Raw genomic sequence first — 6,100 nt, 5'->3', positions numbered from 1 at the left:
CCCTCTCCCCTCTCCTCCCCTTTTCGTCCTTTCCCCCTCTTCCCCCTTTCCCCCTCCCCTCCTTTACCCCCCCTCCTTTCCCCCCCTCCCCTCCTTTACCCCCTCCCCTCCCCTCCTTTACCCCTCCCCTCCTTTCCCCCCCCTCCATTCCTCCCCTCCCTCCCTCCATTCTCCCTCCCTCCATTCCTCCCCTCCCTCCATTCCTCCCTCCCTCCATTCCCCCCTCCTCCCTCCATCCTCCATTCCCCCCTCTCCTCCCTCCATTCCCCCCTCCCTCCCTCCGCCCCCCCTCCTCCCTCCATTCCCCCCTCCTCCCTCCATTCCCCTCCCCCTTCACTCCATTCCCCTCTTCCTTCCCTCCATTCCCCTCCCCCCTTCCTCCTCCCTCCATTCCCCTCCCTCCTTCCCCCTCCACCCTCCATTCCCCTCCCCCTTCATCCTCCCTCCATTCCCTCCCTCCTTCCCCCTCCTCCCTCCATTCCCCCTCCTCCCTCCATTCCCCCTCCTCCCTCCATTTCCCCTCCATCCTCCCCCTCCATTCACCCCCTCCTCCCTCCATTCCCCCCTCCTTCCCTCCATTCCCCCCTCCTCCCTCCATTCCCCACCCCCTCCTCCCTCCATTCCCCACCCCCTCCTCCCTCCATTCCCCCTCCTCCCTCCTTCCCCCCCTCCTCCATCCATTCCCCCCTCCTCCCCTCCCATTCCCCCCTCCTCCTTCCATTCCCCTCCTCCATTCCTCCCCCTCCATTCACCCCCCTCCTCCCTCCATTCCCCCCTCTCCCTCCATTCCCCAACCTCCTCCCTCCATTCCCCACCCCCTCCTCCCTCCATTCCCACCCCTCCTCCCTCCATTCCCCCCCCTCCCCCTCCATTCCCCCCTCCTCCCTCCATTCCCCCCTCCTCCCTCCCCTCCACCCTCCGCCCTCCATTCCCCCTCTCCTCCATTCCCCCTCTCCTCATTCCCCCTCTCCTCACATTCCCCCCTCCTCCATCCATTCCCCCCTCCCTCCATTCCCCCCTCCTCCCTCCATTCCCCCCCTCCTCCCTCCATTCCCCCCCTCCATTCCCCCTCCTCCCTCCATTCCCCCCCCTCCATTCCCCCACTCCCCTCCCTCCATTCCCCCCTCCCCCTCCCTCCATTCCCCCCCTCCCCCTCCCTCCATTCCCCCCTCCCTCCATTCCCCCCTCCCCCTCCCTCCATTCCCCCCCTCCCCTCCCTCCATTCCCCCCTCTCCTCCCTCCATTCCCCCCCTCCCCTCCCTCCATTCCCCCCTCCCCCTCCCTCCATTCCCCCCCCTCCCCTCCCTCCATTCCCCCTCACCCTCCCTCCATTCCCCCTCCTCCCTCCATTTCCCCCTCCTCCCTCCATTCCCCCTCCTCCCTCCATTCCCCTCCCTCAATTCCTCCTCCCTCCATCCCCTCCTCCATTCCACCCCCCTCCTCCATTCCCCCCATTCCTCCCCCCCTCCATTCACCCCCCCTCCTCCCTCCATTCCCCCCTCCTCCCTCCATCCCCCCCCTCCCACCATACCCCCTCCTCCCTCCATTCCCCCCTCCTCCCTCCTCATTCCCCCCCTCCTCCCTCCATTCCCCCCTCCTCCCTCCATTCCCCCTCTTCCCTCCATTCCCCCCTCTCCCTCCATTCCCCCATCTCCCTCCATTCCCCCCAACTCCCTCCCTCCATTCCCCCTCTCCCTCCATTCCCCCTCCTCCTCCATTCTCCCTCCCTCCATTCCCCCATCTCCCTCCATTCCCCCCCTCCTCCTCCATTCCCCCCCCTCCCTCCATTCCCCCCTCCTCCATTCCCCCCTCCCTCCATTCCCCCCCCCAATCCCCCCCTCCCTCCATTCCCCCCCCCCTCCCTCCATTCCCCCCTCCCTCCATTCCCCCCCTCCTCCTCCATTCCCCCTCCCTCCATTCCCCCCACTCCCTCCATTCCCCCCCCTCCCTCCATTCCCCCCTCCTCCTTCCATTCTCCCTCCTCCATTCCCCATCTCCTCCATTCCCCCCCTCCCTCCATTCCCCCCCCTCCATTCCCCCCCTCCCTCCATTCCCCCCCCTCCCTCCATTCCCCCTCCCTCCATTCCCCCCCTCCATTCCCCCCCCCTCCATTCCCCCCCCCATCCCCCCCCCTCCCTCCATTCCCCCCCTCCCTCCATTCCCCCCCTCCCTCCCTCCATTCCCCCCCCCCCTCCCTCCTCCATTCCCCCCCTCCCTCCCTCCATTCCCCCCCCTCCCTCCCTCCATTCCCCCCCCTCCCTCCCTCCATTCCCCCCTCCCTCCCTCCATTCCCGCCCCCTCCCTCCCTCCATTCCCCCCCCCCCTCCCTCCCTCCATTCCCCCCCTCCTCCCTCCATTCCCCCCCCTCCCTCCCTCCATTCCCCCCCTCCCCTCCATTCCCCACCCCCTCCATTCCCCCCCCTCCATTCCCCCCCTCCCTCCATTCCCCCCCTCCCTCCCTCCATTCCCCCCCCTCCCTCCATTCCCCCCCCTCCCTCCATTCCCCCCCCCTCCCTCCATTCCCCCCCTCCCTCCCTCCCTCCATTCCCCCCCTCCCTCCCTCCATTCCCCCCCTCCCTCCCTCCATTCCCCCCCCTCCCTCCCTCCATTCCCCCCCCTCCCTCCCTCCATTCCCCCCCCCTCCATTCCCCCCCTCCCTCCATTCCCCCCCTCCATTCCCCCCCCCTCCATTCCCCCCCTCCCTCCATTCCCCCCCTCCCTCCCTCCATTCCCCCCCCTCCCTCCCTCCATTCCCCCCCCCCTCCCTCCATTCCCCCCCCCTCCCTCCCTCCATTCCCCCCCCCTCCCTCCCTCCATTCCCCCCCCCTCCCTCCCTCCATTCCCCCCCCCTCCCTCCATTCCCCCCCCCTCCCTCCCTCCATTCCCCCCTCCCTCCATTCCCCCCCCTCCCTCCCTCCATTCCCCCCCCCTCCCTCCCTCCCTCCATTCCCCCCTCCCTCCCTCCATTCCCCCCCCTCCCTCCCTCCATTCCCCCCCCTCCCTCCATTCCCCCCCTCCCTCCATTCCCCCCCCTCCCTCCATTCCCCCCCCCCTCCATTCCCCCCCTCCCTCCATTCCCCCCCTCCCTCCATTCCCCCCCCCTCCCTCCATTCCCCCCCTCCCTCCCTCCATTCCTCCCCCCTCCCTCCCTCCATTCCCCCCCCCTCCCTCCATTCCCCCCCCTCCCTCCCTCCATTCCCCCCCCCTCCATTCCCCCCCCCTCTCCATTCCCCCCCCTCTCCATTCCCCCCCCTCCCCATTCCCCCCCCCCTCCCTCCCTCCCCATTCCCCCCCCCCCTCCCTCCCTCCCCATTCCCCCCCTCCCTCCCCATTCCCCCCCCCCCTCCCTCCCCATTCCCCCCCCCTCCCTCCCCATTCCCCCCTCCCTCCCCATTCCCCCCCCCTCCCTCCCTCCCCATTCCCCCCCTCCCTCCCCATTCCCCCCCCTCCCTCCCCATTCCCCCCCCCCTCCCTCCCCATTCCCCCCCCCTCCCTCCCTCCCCATTCCCCCCCCCCTCCCTCCCTCCCCATTCCCCCCCTCCCTCCCTCCCCATTCCCCCCCCCTCCCTCCCTCCCCATTCCCCCCCCCCCCTCCCTCCCCATTCCCCCCCCCCTCCCTCCCTCCCCATTCCCCCCCCCTCCCTCCCTCCCCATTCCCCCCCCCTCCCTCCCTCCCCATTCCCCCCCCCTCCCTCCCTCCCCATTCCCCCCCCCCTCCCTCCCTCCCCATTCCCCCCCCTCCCTCCCTCCCCATTCCCCCTCCCTCCCTCCCTCCCCATTCCCCCTCCTCCCTCCCTCCCCATTCCCCCCCCCTCCCTCCCTCCCCATTCCCCCCCCCCTCCCTCCCTCCCCATTCCCCCCCCCTCCCTCCCTCCCCATTCCCCCCCCCCCCCCCTCCCCATTCCCCCCCCTCCCTCCCTCCCCATTCCCCCCCCCCTCCCTCCCTCCCCATTCCCCCCCCCTCCCTCCCTCCCCATTCCCCCCCTCCCTCCCTCCCCATTCCCCCCCCTCCCTCCCTCCCCATTCCCCCCCCCCTCCCCATTCCCCCCCCTCCCTCCCTCCCCATTCCCCCCCCTCCCCATTCCCCCCCTCCCTCCCTCCCCATTCCCCCCCTCCCTCCCTCCCCATTCCCCCCCTCCCTCCCTCCCCATTCCCCCCCCTCCCTCCCTCCCCATTCCCCCCCTCCCTCCCCATTCCCCCCCTCCCTCCCTCCCCATTCCCCCCCTCCCTCCCTCCCCATTCCCCCCCTCCCCCTCCCCATTCCCCCCCCTCCCTCCCCATTCCCCTCCCTCCCTCCCCATTCCCCCCCCTCCCTCCCCATTCCCCCCCCTCCCTCCCCATTCCCCCCCCCTCCCTCCCCATTCCCCCCCCCTCCCTCCCCATTCCCCCCCCTCCCTCCCCATTCCCCCCCCTCCCTCCCCATTCCCCCCCCCTCCCTCCCTCCCCATTCCCCCCCCCTCCCTCCCTCCCCATTCCCCCCCCCTCCCTCCCTCCCCATTCCCCCCCCTCCCTCCCTCCCCATTCCCCCCCCCTCCCTCCCTCCCTCCCCATTCCCCCCCCCTCCCTCCCTCCCCATTCCCCCCCCCTCCCTCCCTCCCCATTCCCCCCCCCTCCCTCCCTCCCCATTCCCCCCCCTCCCTCCCTCCCCATTCCCCCCCCCCTCCCTCCCTCCCTCCCCATTCCCCCCCCCTCCCTCCCTCCCCATCCCCCCCCTCCCTCCCTCCCTCCCCATTCCCCCCCCCTCCCTCCCTCCCTCCCCATTCCCCCCCCCTCCCTCCCTCCCTCCCCATTCCCCCCCCCTCCCTCCCTCCCTCCCCATTCCCCCCTCCCTCCCTCCCCATTCCCCCCCCCTCCCTCCCCATTCCCCCCCCCTCCCTCCCCATTCCCCCCCCCCTCCCTCCCTCCCCATTCCCCCCCCCCCTCCCTCCCCATTCCCCCCCCTCCCTCCCCATTCCCCCCCCCTCCCTCCCCATTCCCCCCCCTCCCTCCCCATTCCCCCCCCCCCTCCCTCCCCATTCCCCCCCCCTCCCTCCCCATTCCCCCCCCCCTCCCTCCCCATTCCCCCCCCCCTCCCTCCCCATTCCCCCCCTCCCCATTCCCCCCCCCCCTCCCTCCCCATTCCCCCCCCCCCTCCCTCCCCATTCCCCCCCCCTCCCTCCCCATTCCCCCCCCCCTCCCTCCCCATTCCCCCCCTCCCCATTCCCCCCCCCTCCCTCCCCATTCCCCCCCCCTCCCTCCCTCCCCCCCCATTCCCCCCTCCCTCCCCCCCTCCCTCCCTCCCTCCCTCCCCATTCCCCCCCCCTCCCTCCCTCCCTCCCCCCCCCTCCCTCCCTCCCTCCCCCCCACTCCCTCCCTCCCCATTCCCCCCCCCCTCCCTCCCTCCCTCCCCATTCCCCCCCCCTCCCTCCCCATTCCCCCCCCCTCCCTCCCCATTCCCCCTCCCTCCCCATTCCCCCCCCTCCCCATTCCCCCCCCTCCCTCCCCATTCCCCCCTCCCTCCCTCCCCATTCCCCCCTCCCTCCCCATTCCCCCCTCCCTCCCTCCCTCCCCATTCCCCCCCCCTCCCTCCCTCCTCCCTCCCCATTCCCCCCCCCTCCCTCCCCATTCCCCCCCCCTCCCTCCCCATTCCCCCCCCCCCCTCCCCATTCCCCCCTCCCTCCCTCCCCATTCCCCCCTCCCTCCCTCCCTCCCCATTCCCCCCTCCCTCCCCATTCCCCCTCCCTCCCTCCCTCCCCATTCCCCCCTCCCTCCCTCCCTCCCTCCCCATTCCCCCCTCCCTCCCTCCCTCCCTCCCCATTCCCCCCTCCCTCCCTCCCTCCCCATTCCCCCCTCCCTCCCTCCCTCCCCATTCCCCCCTCCCTCCCTCCCTCCCCATTCCCCCCTCCCTCCCCATTCCCCCCTCCCTCCCTCCCCATTCCCCCCCTCCCCATTCCCCCCTCCCTCCCCATTCCCCCATCTCCCTCCATTCCCCTCCCCCCTTTCCCCCTCACTCCCCCCCTTTCCCCCTCACTCCCTCCTTCCCCCTTTTCCCCTCCAACTCCCCTGCTTTCCCCCTCTGCCAGTGGAGGCAGTGCGCATGCGCGGACAGCAATCCCAGGAA

Source organism: Somniosus microcephalus, chromosome 13, assembly GCF_052327205.1.
Source record: "Somniosus microcephalus isolate GS21.2 chromosome 13, FLI_Smic_1.0, whole genome shotgun sequence".
Lineage (NCBI taxonomy): Eukaryota > Metazoa > Chordata > Chondrichthyes > Squaliformes > Somniosidae > Somniosus > Somniosus microcephalus.
This window is presented reverse-complemented; position numbering follows the sequence as displayed.